The sequence below is a fragment of the Rousettus aegyptiacus genome, unplaced genomic scaffold (genome assembly GCF_014176215.1).
Source record: "Rousettus aegyptiacus isolate mRouAeg1 unplaced genomic scaffold, mRouAeg1.p scaffold_m13_p_6, whole genome shotgun sequence".
Classification (NCBI taxonomy): Eukaryota; Metazoa; Chordata; class Mammalia; order Chiroptera; family Pteropodidae; genus Rousettus; species Rousettus aegyptiacus.
Genome location: NW_023416309.1, coordinates 42,694,043 through 42,719,465, shown reverse-complemented (window position 1 = coordinate 42,719,465; position 25,423 = coordinate 42,694,043). Strand labels below are relative to the sequence as shown.

Below are 25,423 nucleotides of genomic sequence, written 5' to 3'. Positions count from 1 at the left end.
CTATTCTTCTACATTCAATGCATCATTAAGTTCTGTTTGATTTTGCCACCTACAGATTTCTCAACTCCATTTACTTCTCTCAATCTTTATCACTAACACTTGTCCAAGTTCCCATCATCCATTTCTGCTGTGTGACCTCTGACAAGTTCCTTTACTTCTCTGATACTCTGTTTTCCTGACTGTAAAATGGAGATAATGCTAGCATGTACTTTACAGAGTTGTATACATTAAATAAGATAATGCATCTAAAGTACTCAATAGAAGATCTGGTATAAAGTAAGTGTTCAGTAAATGTTAGTTTATTTCCATAATAATATGGCACATAGTATCTGTTTATGATGGGCCCCAGTCTCTTGCCTACTGACAGTTCCCAGCAACTCACTTACATGGAGGCAACAGTAAACTGCTTTCACCCAATGCTTCATTCCCTCTCTTGCCTCCAGGTCCTTCCACATGCCTTTCCTTCCATCTGGAATGTCTTTCCCATTCATCCATTACAAGTGAACTCCTATCCATCCTTCAAAATCACATTTTTACCTCCATACTTGCGCCTTTCCCTGAGTCTCCCATACAGAATTAACCACTCCCTCTGATCAACCTCTCTCTTTTTTTGCTACCCCTGTGCTCTATACATGCTTCTACTGAATTTCAGATTATCAAAACTTATTTTATTGTTAGCTAGCTGAAGGCAGAGGCCATGTCTTTACATCCCCACCACATAAAATATCACCCAGTACATAGTACGTGCTAAATAAATATGCAGTGAGTAAATAAGTGAAGATCCACTATTATATCCTCCTCTAGCTCACAAAAGCAGAATGTGCTGTGAATCGACAGAACCAATTTCTTCTTCAGCAGTCCTAGCTCTTTCAGTGCCAAAGTAACTGACACCTATGTGGAAAATATTTGCTGTAACTTCTCCGCCCAGATTGCTAATTTTAGTTCAAAACCAAGTACCTATCTCCTCTCCAGGGCAGCCCACAGCTTTACTGCAAGTGTTTCCCTCGGCTCTTCTCTGTGCATAACCTTAGCTATATTATTTACTACAGTGAACACCATAATATGTATTTAAATATGCTATAAAGGTCAGACAACTGAGCCATACGCCTTTCTGGGAATCTATTTCACACCATGGCAGAGTCGGGCCTCCAAACGCTCTCTTACACCCAGATTTGAAGGTAAATTATGAAGCCTTTTTTTCTGGTGTGAGGACAACCTCCTCATGCATCATATTCTATGGAATAACAGCTATAAATCCATCTGTTACAAGCCAGGAGAGCAGCGAGTGTTGGAAACCACAGAATGATTTTAACTTCTGAGCTGTCACCCTCATATTCAGAAAGTTCAGCTATAAAAATCAATCTCGAGTTGTTGTTTTTTAAAAAAAAAGAGAGTAAAGAATGGAGAAAACATTTGGAGAGTAGATGCCACTTCCCAACCCCCACCAAACTAGATGGCTCCAAATATGTGATTCTTAAACTTTTAGAAGTGCACTCAACATTTCGTCCAGTCTAGTTCTTTTTTTCCCCTTTCTCTGATGCCTTCAGCTCAGTTCTCTTAAATTTAGAGGCTCAAAGAGCTCTTAAAGAAAATAATGACATGATGGATCCTCTTTCCACAGAAACATGCACTTAACATAAATTTTTCCAGTCAATATCAGGGTGTTCGTGAATCCTCTTAATTCTCTCCATGAACTCGTCCTACGTTATCTCTCAGTTGAGACTGAAAGAATAAACGGTGTTAGGTTGAAGCCTCCAAAAACAAAACACACACACACACACACACACACACACACACACACAACCACTTTGTGCAGGGAACTTAGTGAAGAGATTATTAGGGAGAGATGGTTTCTCAAGAGAACCAGTTGAGAAGTGTATGAAGATGCTGCCTAAGCACACATCCTAAAAGATTTTCCCATAGGCATTTGGAATCCGAGAAGAAGAGGTTTGGTCTCTTAGCTCTATGGAACCTGGCTCTGCCCTCTCAGGTCCTCAGATCCTGGGAGTTTTCCAGAGTTCGTCATCATCCAAAGTGGCAAGGGAAACTTCAACTGGTCTTAGAGCAAACTCTACTCTGGCAAACACCTCTCAGTTCTTTTCTATATGTTTTCATTATGAAAACCATAGAACACCAAAGACAATTTGAGCAAGAGAAAAAAATGTTATCCATAATCACATTCACCTCTTACAACTATTCCTATCTTTATGATTTCTTTCTAGTTGGAAGAAATGGAGACCTGTGTCTAGACTAGTGATCAAATATACATACCATGTTGACCTACCATTATGAATATATTCCCATTTTTCCATAAAATCATCATGATCATTATTGTGACCAGGAAATATACCTTGTTATGTTTTCTTTTGAAACTTTTTTTTTTCATATGATTAGCATCTTTTCATTCTTGAACATGTTCTTAGGATAAATTCCAAGGTGTGGTATTACTTTTAATCCATGCTGTACATTGTAGGTATAACCTGCCACACTGCTTTCCCATAATCCCCATGACTGTTAATGTCACCAAGAATTATTCCAAATCAGTGTTCTGATTTACAGTGTCACCAGGATGATTACTCCAGTTTCAATATAACTAAAGAGGGATCTAGGGCTGACAGCATCATTAGTCACATTCAGATGTTGTGCTGCTCTTATTTGAGGCCACCATCCATAATCCTACTTTATTACCTGTAACTATGTTCCCAACCTCTGTAGGCCTAGACTTACCCCCTGGGCACACAGGAAACTAACTCAAAGGAGAAAGCCTCAAGTGGTAGAATGACATAGTATGGACATTTAGTTATAAACATCCTGTTTAAACTCTTGGTTTTACTGATTACTAGCTCTGTGGTCTTAAAAAAGGTACTTGGCTTCTCTATGCCTCACTTTCCTCATCTGTAAGCTACGGATAACTTGACCTCCTTAACAGAAAGTTGAAAAGAGGCAAAAAATATTAATCTGCAAATGTTCATAACTTCTATCTCAACACCAACCTCCATTCCATGGGCCTTATCATGCAGATAGAGGTAATCAGTAGGAAGAGAAGGAAGGTATCTGAGATAGAGGTTTAAAAATAAAGAACTGAGATTTACTCATTGAAAATAAAGAAAAAAAAGAAAGCAACAGATAAATTGTGGCAGGAATAGGAGGAAAAGAAAGCAGTTTTGTGGAAAGGTAGTGGGTAAGAGTGTGAAGAGAAGGGGCCTGGACTGCAAATAAGATGCAAAATGTGAGGACGCTGGGCAGTGACAGTAACTGAGTGTCACTGTAAGAGAATGGGGATGTAAGACTGTGTGCTATGGTTATTTACTACCTCAGGTCCTCCTCTGCTCCCTTGGCCCATAAATTCCACCCTCAAGAAGAAAGTAATTATGGGTGCCTCAATTTCAAAGCCTTCACAGATCCTACCACCCTTCACTCAGAAATCCCCCATTTCTCCCTACTACTTACAAGGAAAGTCCTAACTCCTTAGGATGACTGTTCAGTCCTACTTCCAGTTCCTGAAAGGGACCACAACTCACTATTTTTATTGATGTCTTCCAGCCAAAACTACTTTCAAACATCATGTGAAATATTGAGATTTCCTGACACTTCCTTGCATTTTCCATTTCTGAAACTTGGTTCATTTGCCTTCTTGATATGGCTTGTCTTCCATGAAGCCCCCCACCTCACCCCGAGAGTCTCCAATTAGATTTACTCTCATTATCCTCTGTGCTCTCAGGACAATTTTATTTATATCTTCTATAACCAAATCACAATCTAGTTGTATCATTTCTGTGTGCACATGTCTCTTTCCTTCTATTCAAGGGTAACAAACAAGTGCAGTGACCATGGTTTGAAGACCCTTGATGACTTACAAAGAGTAAGTGTTCATTTGATTTGGATGGGCTATATTGGACGACAGAATTAGCTCCATGCAACACCTGAGTATCAGCTAAGGGTGACACTCATGGTTTGTCTTCTCCTATTTATCTATTTATCTAAGCCCTACTTATTTGAATGAATGAACAAATCAATGCACAACTGCATGAATAAAATTTCGGAGTATCTAGAGTCAACCTTTTCCTAAGGCGCACAGGAAGCTCACACTGACCAGCCAGTACATCTCTAGTATTTCTTGTAGAAATCAAATAAAGTTTCCCAATTCATATGATTTGGCATCTATTCTAGCATCCTAACTAGTATCAATTTTCCAAATCTTATTCTAGCTCTACTATAAGCTCTGTTAACTTCTGAAGGTTGAATATTACTTTTAAAAGAAATGCATAGGATCCCATGTCCAAGATGCAGCAGCTAAGCTCATGGAAAGGGATTGCACTAAGCTTCAGATGATGGGTTTTGCTGATAATTATGTGACAACAGTAGTCACTTCATCTACTTTAGCATCTCTATTCTTACCTCTATAATGCACATAAACATGCTCACCCTGCCTGCTTCTAGGATTATAAGAGCATATGAAATAATGTTAAGTGAAAGCACCTTACAAAATTATTGGCTATGATAAGGGAGGAAGACAACTAATTTATTTTGAGCCCCTCTAATGAAGCAAAGACCATGAAAGAAACAGTCAACAACTTGTTTCATCCTCTCTACAATCCATATAAACAAGAGTTCATGTACATGAAAGGTGACCCTGGAAGAATTGGTTCAAATATAGATCCTGACACTTAGTAGTTAAGTGGCCTTGGGCCAGATTCTTTAACCTCTTTGATTACCACTCATCTCCTCATTTTTAAAATGGGAATAATGAAAATTCTTATCTCCCAGATACTTGTTATAATCAAAGGAGATGCTCCCTGTAAAAAAGCTGTGGATACTATAAAGCTCTAATCAATTACTAGGTATCATTTCTAAACTTACAGAACCCTTCATCCCAACAAGGTAATTAGATAAATGGAGGCAAATAGGGACTGACATCATAAAACAATTCCTTAGGGTTGATTTGGGTCCCAGTGTTGTGTGGTAAAGAATGATGTAAATACTCTGTCCTTGGACTGTGACATAGACTTCAGTGGAGAGTTGAAGCTCTCTGTGACAGCAGTAAATTAAGTCAAGGAGCAAGATCTTGAACCTGGGAGGAGGCAGAAGACCTCCAAGGAGGAGCCAAAGGAGAAAAAGAATCAGAAAAATAAAACTGCCTTTCATGAGAATCCAGAAGCAAAAATGGGATCACTCACCCACAGTAAGAGCTCAAGCGAGTAAATGAGCCTGGGGACTCAACCCAGGAACATGAAATGCATTTCTTACAAACAATCCAGAGACACCCAGAAATAGAGAAAAGTGATAAGGTAAAAGGAAGGAAAAAAATGCCAGTGATGGGAAATACAGAGGATTATGGAAAGTGCTTACAGCAGCGGTTTTCAAAAAGTATTTTAGCCCAGGAATCTTTCTCTAAAGGACACTTATACGGAAATCCAATGCATAAAACAAGTAAAATCAAGGTGAGCTCGAGGAGGAGAGATTTGGAGCCTGAAAGCTCAGCCTCACATCCTTTCCATCACCTATAGGCAGCTTTTGAGAGGAATGTCAGGAAATTAAGGTTTCTGACAGCAGAATTAAGAAATGGGATCTGTGATAAAGACTACTGATGCTATTTACCTTTCTTCCTTTTAGGAATGGAGCCCTTCTCATAACATTTTAGTCTCTATCCAACTAAAGACTTCATTTCCCAGCTTTCTTCACAAGTAGAAGTGATCATGAGATTAAGACTTTTGCCAGTGGAACATAAGTAGACGTGATGTGAGCAATGTCTGAGTCACTTCCTTAAAAAAAAAAAAAAAAAATTGACTGTGTTCTTTCTCTCTCACTGCCAACATGGATGTGATAATGGCTAGCTTCAACCAGATGGAAAGAACAAACTTGGAGGCTAATAGAGCAATAAGATGGAAGGAGCCTGGATTCCTGGATGATGGTATGGAGCAGAGCGACCTCCCCTTCCTGGACCACAAACCTATACCTGGACCTGAAAGAGAAAGAAATCTCCATCTTTTTTGAGCCTCAATGCTTTGGGTATCATGTTAAAAGATGCCCACTGGCCTAACTAATCAGGCGTGTAGGAGGAAAAAGAAAGAGTGAGAAAACTCAATTTGTGCCTCCTACACCATCTCCCCTGCCAAAATCTTCTCTGAGCACATGACTCTTGAACTTAAAACCAGAAGAGTGACCTCTTCCACCTTCAGAAGTTGTTCTTAGCTTTGAATGGTAATAGATTCTGTTTATACTTCATTTGTAAGAGAAAAGGATTCTGCAGATGCTCAGTAGGTCCCGACTGGATCCTTGGGCCAGACTATGACAGCACTGAGTTTCTTTCTTTTCTTCGTTTTTGCTCAATCTGGGCCTCAGAGCTGTAACTAGGATTTTAGTCCTACATATTCCCCCATTTTCCCAAAACTGCTACTTCCAGGCTACCCTCAGAATGAGCTCACTGTTTTCTGGAGGAAACCACTTTTCAGCTCAAGCTGAAAAGTGCTACCTCAATTCCAAGAACTATTACAAGATATTAAAAAACAACTTTCTGTAAACCCTACAAAGTCCAATCTCTGTTGTAGCTGCTTTTTAGTGTTTCATTTCTTCTGTTTTCTTGTCTTGATGAATCAATTGTCCTATATAACCAGAAGAAGGAGATTTTAGGTCTTCCGTCCCCTCACCTGACAGGCTCACTATATCTTGGCTTCAGGGGTTCAGGATTTTTGTGAAACCATTGTTAATACTAGGTCATTACTGAATATGATGATGTTGAGATGTATAAAAGAAACTTAATGCCTCAGAATATAAAAGGTATTCTAATCACTACATCTAATTACTAAGAAGAATGACTCACCAAAATATTTTAAACGTCTTAAAATATAATAAAAAGAAAAGAGATAATGTGAACAATTGCTTAGTGAACTGGCAACGGGAAATAGATCTCAGAGAATACAATTCCCATTTTAGCATCAAAGAAGCCAGGATCTTTCAAAATCATTGTAAGTTCTATTCTTATCAGTGTTTAAACTTAAGACCTTCAGAAGTGGTAAAACTTTTGAATTTTTTTCACGGGATCCGAAGCTTGCCCTTGCTGTATACCACAACGAAACGATAAATCTGTAAATTCACATATGGTTTTGGTGTTAGAAATAAATACATCCCTCGGTGCTTTAGTTTCTCCTTTCAGGCTCTCCTTCAAGACATACATGCTCAGATGAAAGTCCTAAGATGTAAAAATTATATTCGCAACAGATTCGTATCTTACCCTCAAAGATTCCATTTGCACTGCACCACAATATATAATTCATTCATTCACACACTCACTGTTTATGGCAGCATGAGTGACAGGCACAAAAGGGATAGTAGCACTGACTGAGCCAGTCACAGAGCTGGGCCTCTTACGGGGCGATATGTTTTGACCCTCACGATTACACTGAATGGTAGGCACCTTTAATTCCATTTACAAATGAGGAAATTATGGTTTCAAAAGGTTAGATACTTTTTCCAAGGTTGGAATTAAAGACAGAGCCTGTCCACTCCCCCAACACTGTCTCCCTCCAAGAGCAGGGAGGGTGAGGAGGTGGGGTGGAAGCTGAAAATGAATAATAAAAGCTGCTCTGCCCTAATCTATCAGCCCTAAACTCCCTATGAGGCAGGCCCTCTTAATTCTCCATGTATACAGATGAGAAGCCTGAGTATAAACAGATTAAGTGACTTCCGAGGTGACACAAATAAGTGGCTAAAATGGAATTTGAACCCAGGCTATCTGGCTGTGCTTGTGAATACTACATTGAAGCTGCTTTTCTAGACTGAAAGAAGTGAAAATATAAAGTAAAAAAAGAACAATAAAATAGTCATAAATTTCTACAAATATGGGTGAAGAAAGACTCAGTCCTGGCTACAGGAATCAGATAACTTTATAGGGATTTACAAAAGAGGTGCTTTTTGAATCTAGCTGCATAAGGGGAGGATGAGCCTAGTCATCAAAAGAAGAGGAGGAAAATTTATATGCTCAGGTTCTTCTAGGGACTGACCAGATCTAACCCAAAAGCCCATATTTTCCATTCACTCTTAGTGTTGCATATTCAATGGGTTTTGCCAAATGTGTAATGACATGTATCCACCAATATAGTATTGTGCAGAATCCTCTCACTGTCCTAAACACCCTTTGGACTCCACCTATTTCCTCCCCCGTGAACCCCTGGCAACCACTGATCTTTTTACTGTCTCCATAGTTTTGCCTTTTTCAGAATGTCATCTCGTTTAAATCACAAAGTATGTAGCCTTTTCAGATTGGTTTCTTTCATTTAGAATATACATTTAAGGTTCCTCCATGTCTTTTCACAGCTTGGTGCCTCATGTCTTTTTAAAGCCAAATACTATTCCACTATATAGATGTACCACAGTTTGTTTATCCGTTCACCTACTGAAGGACATCTTGGTTCCTTCCAAGATTTGGCAATTATGAATAAAGCTGCTATAAACATCCATATGCAGGATTTTGTGTGGCATATGTTTTCAACTCATTTGGTTAAATATCAAGGAGCACGACTGCTGGATCCTATGATGAGAGTATATTTAGTTTTGTAAGAAACTGCCAAATTATCTTCCAAAGCGGCTGTACCATTTTGCATTCCCACCATTAATGAGAGTTCCCGTTGCTCCATACCCCCGTCAGCATTTGGTGTTGTCAGTGTTTTGGGTTTTTGCCATTCTAATAGGTGTGTAGTGGTATCAAAGTTACATTTTTCAATAGAGCTTCCCTGTATTCTCGTGCAGATGGCTCAAGGTTTGGAGAAATATGGAACTTATAGAAAAAGAAGCCTTTACCATCAGCTTGCAATTTCTCACATGAGGCTTACCAGGGCTGATAGTCGACTGGTATTCACCAATACAGCCACACCAGTTAAAATACTGACATACTGCTAGGCCCATTAGTAAAATGCTATTGCTGCTCCAGGCTCCCCATTGCCCCAACTCCACCCAAGTAGCCCCAGACATGCCACTTAGACCAACAAGCTTTTCTCATATTCTACACTAAGGAGCAAAGCCTGGTTGGCATCAAAAGGACCTCTAGAACCCGCTCCAGCTGGAGCCAAGGTCTTTTCTGATTAGGCAGCGCCCAGGTCTTTCCTGGTTATTAACTATTTTGAATAGCACCCCTGGTATTACCCATATGAATTTTATATGCTGTTTCCCAGTCTTTCCTGATAACTGAACACATCTGCTAGGCTTGTTAGATAATCGATCAGGCCTCACCCTCGGAAATGTTGATTCAATAGATCTGCGTTGGGGACTGGGAACGTGTGTGTGTGTGTGTTCTTTTTTTTCTCCAAACATCCAAAATAATTTTTTTTTTCAGTCTCCCAAAGTGATTTTTCTCTTTGGGAGAGTTTTTCAATTTAAGAAAAGGCAGGACAGAATATTTCCACCCAGGTTAGATTCTTCTAAGTAAAGAGGTAGCTAAGTCCCAAAAGCGAGGGTGTTGCATATAGAGACATTAGCCAGAGATGTAAAATTCAAATTCTAGTCTCACCTTGCCTGTTGTATGACTTTGGGCAATTGACTTAAACCTCCCTGATGCTTAACCTCTCTGAGGCTACACTTTGCTGTAAAGATCAGGTGAAATAAATGTCTGTGACACATAGGAGTTAAACAATCGCAGCCAATATTGTAAGTACCCAACACACTTATGGACTGCCTCTCAATTTTTGAAAGATCAGTCTTGATTCTAATTCAAGCTTTTACCACCTTTTTCAGAGCAGCAAAATTGGCCAAGATTGGCTTAGCAAACAGCTTGACTCCATCAAACCAATGCAAATGTGGCTCCTTTGATCTTATTTATTTGGTGGACATCCAATCTACAGCAATGTGTTTTTTAATCATATTTAGGGGAAGAAAATTTAAAATTCCATTTTGAGTTAGAAAACATTTAACCCAAGCAACTGTCATTAGTCACTAAAGGTTTTATTTTTACAGACTTCTTACCTAAGATATTTATTCTTCCTTTCCTATTTTTGCAGCAGCAGATACTCTTGGCCCAGTTTCCTGCTTTGTTCTAAACAGAGGAGGGAAAATAGGAAATGCTTTCTTTCAAAGAATTTCACCCCTTCTAAAGGCAGAATGATTCTTGGGAATCCCAGCCCATCCTATGTCATTAGGGATGAATGCTTCCTTGTCACAAGTGTTAGGCTGCAAAGAGTAGAGAAATGGGCAGATAATGAAATTACTGAACACTCAGAGAGTCAGAGACTGACAGGCTGGGGCCATCCATCACCGATTATATGAGGCATTAACATGCTGCTTTCCTACCCAGAGACAAAGACAGCAACAAGAATAGTAAATAGTCTGGAGTGGGTCTGTGCAAGAGACCAATAATTTAATGAACTGACAACCAGCCAATACCCTGAAAGTGTGACCTGTCTCTGCCCCAGAACTTGTTTTACACTGAGTCACCTGCCCCATGAATGATACAAAATGACAATGTTTCTTGAATGTCAATCATTCATGTACCACCTTCTTTGCAAGAGATACCTGTATAATACCTGTACTAAACCTAATGTATTTCTTTAAATTGCCTCTTCTTTTTATTAAAATTGATTTTGAAAGAAAAGTTGGTATTACTATCAAAATGGAAAATCAGTATCACCTGCCATAAGTGTAGAGTAATCATGAAAATAATTGCAAAGCATGGAAAATAAGACCATTAGTCAATATTGTTCCCTGCTATGGGCCCTGAGCCTGAAGCTGACCTTTTCTTTATTAAAATAGGAAGTTATCAAGTGTTAGAAAGGTGTTAAAGACACACCAGCGCCAAAATGAGATTTTCTCTTTGATGCGCTAAAGGGCTTTAAAGCAAATGATGAATGATTAATTATCTCACCAAATGAGCCAATGTTGCTTAAATGCCACATCTGTGCTAGGGGAACCCCTACAAGTCTCGCACTTTGGAAAATACTATTAAGAGCTTTGGCTACTGAAGGTATAGCACTGGCAGTCTTTTCACAAACACAGAACTATGGAAACCTCGGAGCCTACTAAATCCAAATATGAGAAACCAACTACGTTCTACCCAGCTCAAAGGTGCACAGTTCATGGAATTCTTCCTTGAGGATTCCTATAAAACATCTTAAAAGTCGTAATCTTTTCCTCCTTTTGATCCAATCAAGAAGGTTCAGCCAAAGCCAAACCACTGCTCAGGATGCTTCTCAGTCCAAAGCAAGGCAAGGAAGCCTGGGAGGTGTCCTGGCTGTTCTGCACATCTCACATTATGAAGAAAGCTAAAGTTGGTGGCTAGAGCCTTGGATTAAGGAGTGAGGATCAAAGAGGGGTCATGGTGGTACGTAGGACTTGATGTTTGTTTAATCAGATTAGCATGCACCAAAGACTAAGCAGCTCCCGGGACAGTTCCTTGTGGATACCAAGAATCGGTAGGATAGCTGGAGCTCTTCGGTTCCTAGTAGAACTGGTCTTTGATGACCACCAGGAAGTCTTTTTTTTTTTTTCTTTTTTCTTTTTTTCAATATACATGCTTGATTGGACACCTTACATGGGTTATCAACAAGAGAGCTATTGGCTTTTTGGGGGCCTTTTGAAAATTTCGTGAGATGAAGTAATACTAGATTTAGTGGACAGAAACAGAATGCTGATCGTTCTATTCTGTGTAGTACCATGGAAAATCATCTCCCATCTCACAGAGCTTGAAATAGCCACCAGACATTCTTGTAGAGAAGGACCTGTTTGTCATTAAGCCAGCCTAGGACTTAAATTCATTCTACATATAAGAGGAAAATATTTTTGCGTAGTATTAATAGAGTGAATTTTCTAGGCATACAACTACCATAGTTTGTTGGAAGAATGCTTTTTGTTTTATAAATAACTTTACAAAAAAGGACTTGCCATTTTTTAAAAAACTGCATACTAGATGACAACATCATTTATAGTGTTTGAATTGCCAATACCACACACCTATATCAAGCTGCTTTTGTAGCTCTCTTACTCATGGTGATCATATGTACAGGAGCAAGCACCTGATGATTTCATTATATCTTCTAGTGTTGTCATACCTGAGCATTTATTGAAATACAAGCATTTTGTTATAAATTACTCTCCATTTATGTCTTCTTCATATTAGAGTTAGGGCATTATATTGATTTTAATTATGTGTGTAAGCAGGTGATATTATCTCTGAATTTCATTTCGGTGCTGTAAAGTGAGTGTTTCAAAACACTTGTTACAAAAAGGAGAAACTGGGTCTGATGTGCCTGAGAATGCTGTTCTCAGCGATCGGCCCCACTGCGGCTTGTCTTCAGCATCTCCATCTCCCCCACTAGGTCCATCTAGGGCCTTCCTTAGGGTAGGGAAAAGTAGGCTTCTCATTTCACCAAGCCCTAGGTGGGTGTCAGACTATGACTTCCAGAGGGACAATGTATTTAGCCAAGGAGTTCAATTCCAACATGGTCCTTCCTAAGTCTACTTGTTACCCAGCCAGTCACCTTGTCCCAGCAGCAAAACCTGTATGAAGGTGTGTAGGTATGTGTTACCTACTGAAGTGACTTTCCAAATCCCCTCCTCTTCAACTATGCTGGATAATAATCACACACACACACACAATCTACCCTGATATTCATTCTCGATCTTTTATTTAAATCCTTCTGATGGAAGGTCTTTGGTCCATTTCCCCAGGATTCTGTATCTATTTCCCCTGTGGGTTCTTGATGGACTCCCCACCCCATGCCTCGGACATCTGTTCTGAGCCCCAGACTTCCCTTTATCACTATTTGTCTTTCCCATCTGTATCAGCCATTTGGCTCTTTATCATTTTGGCTTTATGATAAAAAAAAAAAAAAAAAAACCTGTCTCAACCATCAGCCCTTGCAGGAAAACAGGCACACTGGGAAATACTTCATGCTTCACTCCAGAGAGCTGATGAGCAATCAGTGTATGACATTTTCCAAACCAAAAACCTGGTTACAAATACCTGACAAAATTATGGGCATGAAGTCTGACAACAAAGTATTTGTAACCATGACTGTTCCAGAAATTCAGGGATGAATGATCCTAAAAAGGAGATCTTAGAACTCTTCAGAAGTAGCAGCCAAGGACAACAGCAGCTGCATGGTACTTTTCTCTGGCCTGGAAACTGAGGTGAGACAAAGGCCTGTCCTTATGGTCCTAACAGTCTGCTGACATTTCTTCCGGCTTTGCCACCCCTGACCTGCCTCACTCTGCCCCTTAAATCTTGATCATTGCCAGGTTCTGCCTTCAATCCTCCCTCTCTCTCTCTCTCAATACTCTATTCCTGGGACATTTAATCTACTCTGATGGCTTCATTACCACCTAAGTGCCAATGGACGCTAACGTTCCAGAACTCCTGCCTGATCTTCAGCCCTATAAACCCAACTGCCTCCTAGAACACCCCAACCTTTTGAACTACTGGTACTTCAAGCATAATGTGCCAAAATCATACACATTCTCTTTCCATTACCTCTACCAAATAAAACTTCCACTCCCCTTTATGCAGTCCTGTCTTGGTCAGTGGTATCAAGGGTCTTCATAGGGCCCATGGCAGGAAACCTGAAAGCCATATTACTCACCTGATTGTTCCCCAAACTACTAAGTCCTAACAACTCTATCTTTGTAATGATAACTTATTATCACATCCTCTGTGCTCCCACAACTTCATTCCAAAGTTGTATCTTTTTCCTTGAGCACTGTAATATCATGGACTTTAACTGGTCCCTCTTCCTTCTCACAACTTCTCACCTAAGCTTCAACCTCCTAGAAACGTTATCCTATTAAAACGTATTGTCAAATCTAGCACTTAGTTCCCCGTCAAGCTTTCAATGGTCACCTTTGGTGCAGATCCAAATTCCTAAACATAGCCCTCCATTACCGTGCCCTTTCAATCAGGAAGGACAAGAAGCATTTGAATCAGGTGGACCTGAGATTGAATTATAGGTTCATAGATTACTGGCTGTGTGACCTTGGGCAAGAACAAGAGTGCAGATTCATTATTGTAATTACCTTAATTGTAGAGTCTGTGTTTATTGTACATAGAGTTCGACTTCCTATTCAGCCACTCTAGGTTAAAAAAGAAAAATTCACTCATGTGAGATGAGATTATGTTATTTGACATTCAAAATAATTCACTTCTAAAGTCACAGGAATCTCGTTTTATTCTCAAAAATAGAGATAATAATGATGTTTATCCCAGATTTTTTGTGAAGATTAAAATAAGGAAAAGTGTATGTGTAGAACATAACATATAATTTTATATAAGCAATTATTTATTTATATATATATATAAATAAATAATTATATATATATATGCGCAATGTGCTGGACTATCTCTCTGTATATATAAAAGCTTTTCTGCTCCATATATATTCCAACACACTGCTTAATTTAAGTTCTATCACCATGATATTGATACACTGAAACTCCTTGTTAAAGGATAAACTTGTAAAATCAATAACCTCAAAAGTTACTCAGTCCTAAAGTGGGGACACAGCCATTGTGGAAGACCTAAGGAGCTGACAATCTACCTGAGGCTAGAAGAATAGCTGGGGTGGGGGCGGGGCAGGGGGAGGGAGGATAATGCGCAACCTACAAAAGTGTGGAAATTTAGAGATAATAGGGCCATATAAATCAGAATCGCTAGCAGTTTCATGAAGAAGGCTGGTTTTGAATAGTCTTCTGTGGAAAGAAATAATTATTATGAAGAACTGTAGCCACCGTAATACCCAGAATACTTGGAAGTTCACTTTCCAAAGCAGCAAGTAATTGCAAAGACCATAAGGATAAATATTCATTGCATTTCTTCTAACTGCCAGGAACAGCACAAACACTATGAGCAATCAGAGGGGAATAAAATACTCATTGCCTTCAAGGACCAAATGGTTTCCTAAAGTCGTTAACACACTTACCTGGTGAAGCAAAGCAGAATAGGACACAGTCAAAAGGAGGAACCAAGCCTGTGCCACAGGAGGATACGGCTAAATAGCAGGAAAGCTGCACTAGACACACAGGCTGCAGCCAGGAGCATTAGTGTGGAGTCCAATCTCACTTTCTCCATCTTCTTCCCACCAAGGCTTGCTGCCCAGATACCTCTAATAGGATAGGTCCATGATGTTTTAGGATAATTCTGACTTTTCCTAGGCCCTGAGTTTTTCATTTAGACCAGAATCACCCCTGAAACATAAGCTTCTCTTTGCAAGGAATGTAGACACTCATCCAAGTTTCCCTCTACACTTATGCCTCCAACCTATTCCCCTCCCTTCTTTCTAATTTGATTCCAAAACAGAAATGTAACAACTCTGGTCTTAGGAAAAGATTTTAGTCCCTGATGTTGTTATGGAAAGGGATGTGGAAAATATAAATATCTGCTCTGACCACAGCCACCCGAAGATTCCTAATTGGGAAAGAGCTCCATTTTCTCCAGAGTTGCAGAGAACTCTGGATGATCCCTGAGGTATCAACAGAAAAACTTATCTGCTTATGAAGAAAGAAGAGCTAGTGAGACACTCTGGCCTCGGGTGCCTGTGGCTGCTTCAGCTCCAGACCATCACAGAGCAGCATGGGCACCTCCTCTAAGTCTTTCTGTGTCACCCAAACACAGCAGCAAAAGTGTAAAGTCTTTAGACACCAACACTCCTATGTTCCAAGCTGAGGGTGAAAGGGATGACTTTAGAGCCAGACCCTGAGGAACCTGGGATTTCAGTTGAATTAAGTGCTTTTTTCTACCAAAATCCTAATCAGAAAAAAATGTTCACAAAATGGCCACTCTATACCCCATTGATCGTCACTGGGTTATTATCGACACAGATCTCTCCTGGTTCGTTTTAGGCCCTTAAACTCCACTGAGCTTTTTAAAAGTCATCTGTTAAATAGAGGCAATATTTTACTGCCATAAAGGCAGAGGGCTGGATAAGATGGCTTCCTGAGTTATCTTCCAGCTCTACCTTACCTGCATAGCAAGCAAGAAAAGGAAAGGCTGTTTTTCAAATTTGTCAAGGGACTGATTTAAGCTAAGTTTGGACAGATATATGTTTGTTTGCAGGGTCCTAAGTCCATATCACCTCCACAAATCTACATATACCTGTAAGTTGAACAGTTAAAGAGGAAACTGTCTGTGTCACTGACATTACCAGTCATCTGAGCCCAGGACCTGCCTGCCCTCGATCCAGCCCTCCTCCTGACTTCATGAAATATCTTTTGAGCCTTTCTCAGGCATACCCACCAGTCCACTGGCCTTGCTTTGAATATCTCCTGCATGTTCTTTCTTTAGCTCTCAGTGCGCCCTGTGAGTTGTATTCCCAACTGTTGGTTAGGGCTATTTCCAGGCTCTCCCAGTCCCACTTACTCATCCATGAGCAACTGGCCAAAAGAACGACACTGTTTATAGACTATAAAATAGAGTTGCCTGAGTTTCCATCTTTATGCAAACTAGGAGTGTCATCTTATAAAGGCCAAGTAGTCATGAACCTCAATGTTCTCATATTTAAAGCAAGGAAAAGAGAAGGTTGATCTCAGTTCATTCAAAAGTGACTGCACATATACTATGCAAAGAACCATACTTTACTCTGCTGAAGGTAAATGCCATTCATGCTAAGAGCATATTGTGCTCATCTAAGGATCCCCCACTAGCACCGGGGGTGGTATATAATAAGCATTCACTAAAATAGTTGCTAAATTGTCAATCACTAAGTCATAATCTCTGCCTTGTGAAAGCTTATATGTTTGCAGAAGAAAAAAAAGACAGGGACACAAATAACCATCATAAAAGTAGAAAGTCAGCACAGCACTGAAAGAGATGAGCAATAAAACAGTTAAATCCAAGAAGAAACGTTATTTTCATCTGGGAAACCAGGGAAGGCTTCAGGGAATAGGTGGCATATGAGCCACTAAATGGGTAAGTTATATACTGCAGAGACAGCAAAGGACTATCCCAACGGTTAGAACAAGGGGACCTTCCAATGACAGTCTACTGATGATTGCAACTCAAGACAGTAAGAGTTTTCTCTCCTACCATCTCGAAAAAGACCTCTTGTTTCTTTCTCTTTCTCTGGCTTTCTTCCCAGTATAGCTTATTTTTTATTCCCCCTTCTACTACTACCCCATCTACCGCAAACTCTTACCAGGAAGTGGGTTGTTAATGCTATTCCTTTCTTCTGCCTCAAGTTAATGGGTTTCTGGCTAAATATTTGAATTTATGCACCTTACATTGCCTTTACAGCACTGTTTTCAGTAATTTATAGAAACCACTGTCCGCTGCATTGTGTTATTTAGTACTGTGGGTAGCATTCAGATAACGTCTGTACGCTGGTGCTTCTGCAGAGGAGAGAAACTGTTATATGGAACCTTGATGGGCTCTCGCTGTCCTGTTCTGGGGAAGAAACTCTTGTTTGAGTGAGTTACTGAGGAGAGTTATGGCACGGTTGACAAGAACTTCTGAGTCATGACAAACCATTAAAAAAAGATAGGATAAGGGAGAAAGTCCTGAATTATCCAACGGAGTTGGGTATTGGGACAGCCAAGAACTAGCCAGAGAAAGCCAAACAGAAGAAACATCACTGCCAAAGTCACATGGACAGATATCCTTTATATGGGGTGGCAGTAGAGTAGGACAAACTAAAGTACTCACCTTCACTCACAGCCGCACTTTCAAAGGGGAACCATTTTTCTCATAATGCTTTCAAAGTCCTTATTCCAAATACATATTTTGCTAAGAATTATTCCACTTTTTTAATTTAATTTTCTCAGTAATTCTGTTCTAGTTTTCACGTGTCTTATCACAGAAATAGGCTCTGAGAACAAAGCTTTTCAGTTGTAATGCCATAATCCAGAAACACCCTGCACAACACGGGTTTTCAAAGAACAGCCCAGGGCAAGATGTGTTCACCTCTGCCCCGAGGAATGAGATGAACAAGTCCTCACCCTCCAGGAATATGACATCTGGTGGAAGAGATGAGATGCCTTTTCCATATCTTGAGGCAGGACACACAGAGATACAAAGAATCAGGCTGCCTCCCGGCTATCTGGCCAATGTTCCTCCATAGACTCGTAATACCCACACCAGGAGAATGCTGTCTGATTAGTGAGGCCTCTATCTAATGTACAGGGCTGAGTATTACTGAAGGAGGAAGATGGAATATCAGAGAAAGGCTTGGGAAAGGGGTTGTAGAATTCCCCAGACCTTGAACAAGATATGACTTGCATATTTTTTCCAAGCTGGATTTGGTTGTTTTCAAAAAGAGCATGCCACTCGGATTGCCAAAGTCTCGCCACTTTTACTGCCTCCCACTTGGCCACTCAAAATACTCAGAGTACCTCTTCGACCCCTGATTCACAGGAAAGAAATCCTGAGGGCCCCAGAGAAATAGACCGACCACCCCAACCATGCTGAAGAATAACAAGCCATCACAGAAGAGACAGGGAGCCCGGGTGGCGGAAACCCTGTCATTAGGAGGGATATTGAAGCTTTAATAGGTGGCACATAACAAATCGGTGTGGTACAAATGCAATTTATGTGGACCATAATGTACTCAATTTATCCCCATAAATGAAGGTAAAATCGTACCTCACCTGACAGGTTCCAGTTCTTACTTATCATTAGCAGTGATAAATCCCACACAATAATGGGAGTTCCTGGAGACAACTTCTCATTTCTGGGTAGCTTCGCTTAGTCTCACTCAAACCACAATTGCTCATCCTTCCAAAAGCAAATCTTGCTGGCGTGATTAGATTCGAAATTCATTTTTCTGGCATTAAGTGATTTTTGAGAAAGTAATGCAAGAATAGTAAAAAAAAGAAAAAAAACCCAGAAACACAAAAGGGTTTTCTACATATCTTTCCCACCTTCCTACCCCTCAATCAAGTCTGTCCTCAGTGGCAAATACTATTACAAGTTCCTCGTGAATCCTTCCTGAGATCACCCTTGTAGACACAAGGTACACAATGATAGATTATTTTTACTTTTATACAAATGGAAGCATACAGTACACATTGCAATGCACTTTTTTTTCCTCAGTTTGCATTATGTCCTGGAGATTAGTCCTTCTCAGTGGAAATAAATTTTCTTTACTCCTTTTAATAGCTGCATAGTATTCTATTTTATGGATGGATCATAACTGATCTAATTAGTTCCCAACTGATGGACATTATGGTTATTGTTCCAATCTTCTGTTCCCACAATAAACAATAAATGGCCTTTTGGCTCTATCTTAGTTTTCTTTCAACATGGCCACTGCTCGATTCGATTTCCCTGCCTTCTTCACCTAGATTCAGGAGCCTACCCTGAGAGACAGAACAAATGTCTCTGCAGAGCCGTTGTTCTCGGCAAAATGAAATGAAATAAAATCCTCCCTCCCTGGACCCATCTGAAGGAAGTTGCTATGAGCAGAGTCTATAGGAAAAATAAATCTCTCTTGACACTGAAGCTGGGAGGAGGCTACTGAGGCCGCAGCGATGGGCTTCTCAGTGTGAGATGTCGACAGGCTATACTGAAAGCAGAAAATGGGGCCATATAAATCTATAATTGTAACCCCCATTCTCACAGGCAGAGAGCTGCCTGTTGTAGCTGGTTCTCATTATCTGCTTACAACTGTAATTTCTGTATGGTCTCTTTCTCTACACTGCAGTTCACTGGGGATTCAGAGCTAAAGTATTAGTGCTGAGCATTTTTTAAAAAAAAGAATGAAAAAGTACCAATTATGAAGAAGTGATTTCCTCTTCTGAATCCAACTACTATGAACTTCACTGTCCCTCTTCAGGTGAGAACATCACAACCTCGTGCAGAGACAAATTGTTTCTAGAAAAAGAAATCCCACCTACCCATCCTGCCCATGAGCATCAGATGATGAGGCTGGATTGTAGCTGAGATCAAAGTACTCACTGCTCAAACAGACCAGCTCAACCTCTTCCCAGTCTGCCTAAGGTATGTTTCCTAGCCAGAAAGGAGGGGTCTAGTTGTTTTATTGGATTCACTATGATTCATGTTGGAGCCCAAATAAGGCAGACTGAACAGAGGTAACCATGACATCAATATGATTCATTGCAAAGACATTCATCAATCTGCAAAGTTCTCCTTCTACAGAGACATCGTCTGTGAGCCCCTCAGGAACGATATGTGACTGGAAAAGTTAGCCTTATCCCCTACCAGGCTCAGTGGTGAACCAAGAACATGATTCCAGTACACACTCTCCCCACCCACTCCCCACAGTGCCTCGTGTCCTATTTCTTCAGCAAAAATATATGGGACGGTGGACCACACCTGGTGAGCCGAGTCCTAAAAGCCTCTCTGTGTCATCCGTTCCTTCCCTAAAACAACTATGGGACATCGCCCAAGAATCCCCATCTCTACAGAGAAAACTAAAAGGGGAAAGTAGGCAGTGCTGCCTTGGGACACTGGAAGGTTCTAGATCATTTCTTAAAGTGCTTCTCAGGCCAAGCTTGAGTCCAGGACAAGGTGCCAGGGAACAAGGCAGACCCTGTCTGATACTGTACAATTCTTCGATCCCAACGGGAGGATCTTAGTAGGCACCCAGGAAGTCAGTGTGCACAGAAGAGAAGTCTTGGTCCCAAACAGCTTGCTCTCACAAAGCCCATGCTCTACACCAGCTTCTACTTTCAGGATTCAATTTTCTTTATTCGTCGTCTTTCTTTTCATTCCTGTATTCTTTATTGTTGAAAAGGAAGACTGTCTTTTCATCTTTGAATCCCCAGTGGTTAATACTGCACTTGACATATGGAAACTAAATAAATGTGTGCTGAATGAATGAATGAATGAATGAGCTGAAATACAAATTACTAACTCACTGTGTTAAATTACCATTCCCTATGAACAGCAGTTCTCTGAGACCAGGAACTGAGGTGCCTCTTTCCCTTGTACAGCCCAGTGATTATGCTCAATACACAGCCACAAAAGCATCCAGTCTCCACAGAGTGTCCCGTAATTTAGGCATGCCAAATTCTGAGCTCATGGACACAGAGGCCTATGCACCACCTCAAATCACATGCAAAATTATGTGCATGTATCTGTATGCGTTTTCTGCAAGAAGTTCTAATACTTCCATCATATTCTCAAAGGAATCCATAGCTCCAAAGAGCTCCACGTTCACTAATTTAGAGAATCAGAAAACCTGAGAACTGGAACAGTCTTCTCTGTCTTCCCTGATACGGAACATGGCTGAGCAGGGGATAGAGGGAGAGAGGCTGCAGGTGTGAGTTCTGCTGACTAACAAGCATCATTGCTCTGCTTTATGGAAACAGATAAATCACCAGGACTTAAAGAATCCCAGTCCTCAGAACGCTCCTGTGCTTGACAGCAAGCACATTTTTTTTTTCCCCACCAAGTCAACATCTCCAGAAGGAGCAGCCAAGCCCTGTCAGTCCAAAAAAAAGAAAAGAGGCTTGGAGCAAGATTAAAGAAATAAATAAAGTTGAACGTGCAAACTGGGAAACAGGTCCTTCCTATAATGGTGCTAAACCGCTTGATTCTGGGAGGGAGGGACAGGAATGAGGTGACGCGCCATATCAGCCCTGACCCCAGATGCACCTGCCGTGAGAAGGGACCTTTCATTCCTGCCCAGGAATGAAAGGGAAGCTGAGTGCTGCCTCTCCACACCAACTGCTCAGCTCCGGATTTGTTAGGCTGGTGTCCAGGGAAATATCACTTAGCTGTGTCTCTTACAGCATTGTTGGAAAACACTCCTCATCACATAAGGCCTGGCTTGAGTATCTGATTTTGCAGGGCTTTACACAGCATTTAAATAGACCCTGTCCCTGCCTACCTCTTAAATGGGGTTTCTCAACCTCAGCACTGTTGACATCTGGAGATAATTCTGTTATGGGTGTCTGTCCCGTGCATTTAGAATATGTAGCAGCATCCCCAGCTTTTATTCCCTAGATGCCAGGAGCACTCTTTCCACAAGTCATGACAACAAAAAGTGTCACCAGACTTTGTCAAATATCCCATGAAGAGCAAAATCACCCAGAGGAGAACCACTGCTCTAGAATCTCCCAACTGTGTCCCAGGGAATACCCACCCCGAGGGATGCAAACAGTTGTTACTTAGCATAAAATAGAATACAGTGGTCAAATAGTTTGGAAAACACTAGATTAAACAAAGGTAAACAGGACTCATCCCTGATGGATTTCTCATAGTCTGAAAGAGATCAGGGTGCACAGTGACTCTCTAAGAGGAAAACGTCATACCTAGCATTTTCCCAAAGGCATTTGGCTGCAGAATCTTTTTATCTTAGAGCATTTTGGACGTGTATTCTGGGGGATTTGTTTTTGGAAATATTTCCATAAGGCAAATTGGAAATATATCTCTGAGGCAAACACACTGGGAAGAAGAGATGAAGAAGAAGCTGAGGGACACGGCCCGTGCACACACACGACTTCCTGCAACGCAAGTTATCATAGAATCTCAGACTTCATCACGAGAGATTTTTTTTTGAGACCAGGTTTAGAAAGTCCTAAAGATTTCAGGCTTCAAAAATCCCGAAAATTTGGAGTATATTAAAACTCTGGATTACCATCAGCTAGCACTTCATCCAGGGTAGGTTATCAGATAACTTCCTCAGGGTGAGAGCTGGCCAGGTCCAGTAGTCTATGGAGAATGAGAGATCACACGGGCACTTGGGACAAAAGAGAATAACTCTGGAAAGAAAGTAAAGAAAGAAGACAACACAACCAACCTCTCTAAATTCAGCATTCTGGCCAGGACTGCCTCGGATGTAAAAATCCCATTCACAACCTGCATGAATGGACTTTAGAAAAGTTAGAGATAGTAGGAAGGCTGTCTTATAAGAGAGGTTAGAGTCGTTCTGTGTAAATGGATTTAAAATAGTATTATCTTACTAAACTGACTTCGCTGTGATTTCCACAGATTTTAAAGATCATAAAAACTTAGAACTGGAAAGAACTTTGAACTAGTCCTATTGTTTTTTAAACTTGTTCTTCTACAAAATTCATTTACTCAAAGCCTAATATATAAAACACAAAATCATAACTATTATCATTTAGTATGGCTAGAATCCCATCCGACACTTAACCCCACCTCAACCTATTTTGCAGCTCCCGAGGAACCTTCCAGAAAGTCCAAGATTCTCAGAGTATCATCTGAAACCCAGTCTCCACCTTACTCCTCCCCACAATTTCACAGGCAGAGGAAACTGAGACCCCGACAGGTTATGTGACTTGCCTAAGGTCCCGTTGCTTATGGTAAGAGCTTCAGGAGAACCTAAGCTTGTGCCTGACTCTTAGCCCAGTGTTCTTCCCATCTCACCACATGTTGACTAAATATAAGGAGGAGTGGGCTAACCCTACAATGAACGGAATGTGCTGCCTCGGAACAGAGCGAGCTCCTCATTTCTACAGCTCTCCAGAAACAGGCTGCTGACCATTCACGAGGTGTGGTTACTGCATTGATGAGAAAGAGGAACTAGATACCTTTGCAATCTCTTCTTAAAGTCTCATTAGTGCTACCTGCCCTCTCTATTTTTAGCAACAGGATGCTCAGGGAAGCCCGCTCTAGAGAAGCTACACAATCCCAGACAAAGGGTGACCCTGGGCCATTCTGTCTGCTTCCTCAGCTCCTGCCTTCTCCTGATGGAAACAGGCCAGCTGAAATGAATAGTGGGCTGAGTGTGGCTGAGCAATGGTAGATGGTCAGGCGACATATCCCTATGCCAAATCAACAATTCCAGGCTCAGTGGGTATCAGGCAGAAATATGACAGTGACTGTCAGTCAAAGGAAATATCATAAAAGGGGGTTTAAAATAATAAAGCTGCCTTAGAACTGGCAATCCAAATGATCCATACACAAGATGGCAGATCCTGCTCCAGGTTATTGAGTGTGGATGGAGAATTCACCCAGGCATGCTTGTGAGTATGTCTGTGGGTACACACGCACACCTACACACACATGCACCTTATTCTACACATAGAAACCAAATCAGCACTGTATCTGTGAAGCTCGATAACTCCATCTTAATTCCATCTCATTTTCTCTATCTTGAGGAGACCCCACTGTGTAAATGATGGCTGAGGAATGGCGTGGACACCAAGGATGCAAGGAAGAAGAGCAACAGGGTCCCCCTGATACCAAAAACCAGCACAGCTAGATATGCCCGACTGGGCCTGATGATCAGCAAGAGGAAAAGGGGGAACCAGGTGAACACAATGCATCATCTCCCGTGGCCTCTCTGGAATGTAGGAAAGCAGATCTGATATTTGGCAGGTAGTGAGATAAAGGTATAACGACACAGCTAAGTGTTCTTTTTGCTTGCAGATTTCTACGATGGTTTTTTGTTTGCTCTGTATGTTTTTCTTCTTCTTTTCTTGGTGTATATTTTTGAGTGAGAGAGAGTTTTGTGTGTTTTCTCCAGGAATCACCATGCCTTCCCAACACATAATAGTGGGTGGCTCGAAGCAATGTCCTCGAACGAGTGATTGCTTCTGAAACACCAGCATAAATCCAACCCTATCTCATCACTCCGAGGTTCAAAGGAGATGGCTAATATGAAAGGACTTTGGAATACAAAGCGCTGAGACACTTGCGCCACATGTGAATACATAACGATCTGTGGGGTAGGGAGCTGTGGTGGGTAGAACCACTCCTGGCCTTGGCATCACAAGGGACTCAAACCCTGCCTCTTCTACTTACCAGTTGTGTGATATAAGCAAGCTACTTAACTTCTCTGGGTTGCAGTTGACTGTTGTGGATGTAAAGGTGGGTCCAAGCTAGAAAACATTGTGCAGGTGTTAGACATCAGTATTACTACTATATCCACCTACAGAGTTTTCTACTCTGTAATCTCTGCAGTGATACTAATTTCATGTCCAAAACATCCATCTTGGTACAACTGTGCTCTCCACTTATCACTAGTAGTAGTAGTATATAGTATAATAAAGCTATATAATGTATCTCATAATTATATTGCTCTCTGATATTTTTCTAGCAGTACTGGTGATAATAATAGCAATAATATTCTAAAGCTAGTACCTGTGTATTATTATTTTCTCCCTAAGGAGATAGCGAGCTCCTGAAGAGAGATCTTATCTGACATGTCTGTATCCCCTGTAAGATGAGGATCATCCAACAGACACAGCAACTGTTGGATGACTGACAAAGGACACAGGTGACTCCCGGGTGGTGCCCACCTCAGCTGGCCACTGGCCTGGCCTCCCTCTGAAGGTATATGATTTTAGAGCCTGAGTTCAGCATATCCTAGCAAAGATAGTCCTTATCTCTCAGCCCTCACAGAGATCCAGTTCCAAACCCCATTACCCCACAAAAGGAAAATGTGCTATTGGATCAGAAGCCCTTCCAGGTCCAAATAGGGACCAGACCAGAAGTGGCCATCTCCTCTAACAAAACGGTCCTTCTGGAAATAAGAGCAGCTACCCAGGGCTCATGACACTGGACCAAGTGGGCTCCTCTGTCATC

The 25,423-nt window shown here is 40.9% G+C and overlaps 1 protein-coding gene across 3 annotated transcripts in view; it reads right to left on the bottom strand.

The window, feature by feature from the left end:
• Positions 1-25,423, bottom strand: part of SORCS3 (sortilin related VPS10 domain containing receptor 3) — a 513,788-nt gene that overhangs the window by 376,401 nt on the left and 111,964 nt on the right. The window lies entirely within an intron of this gene.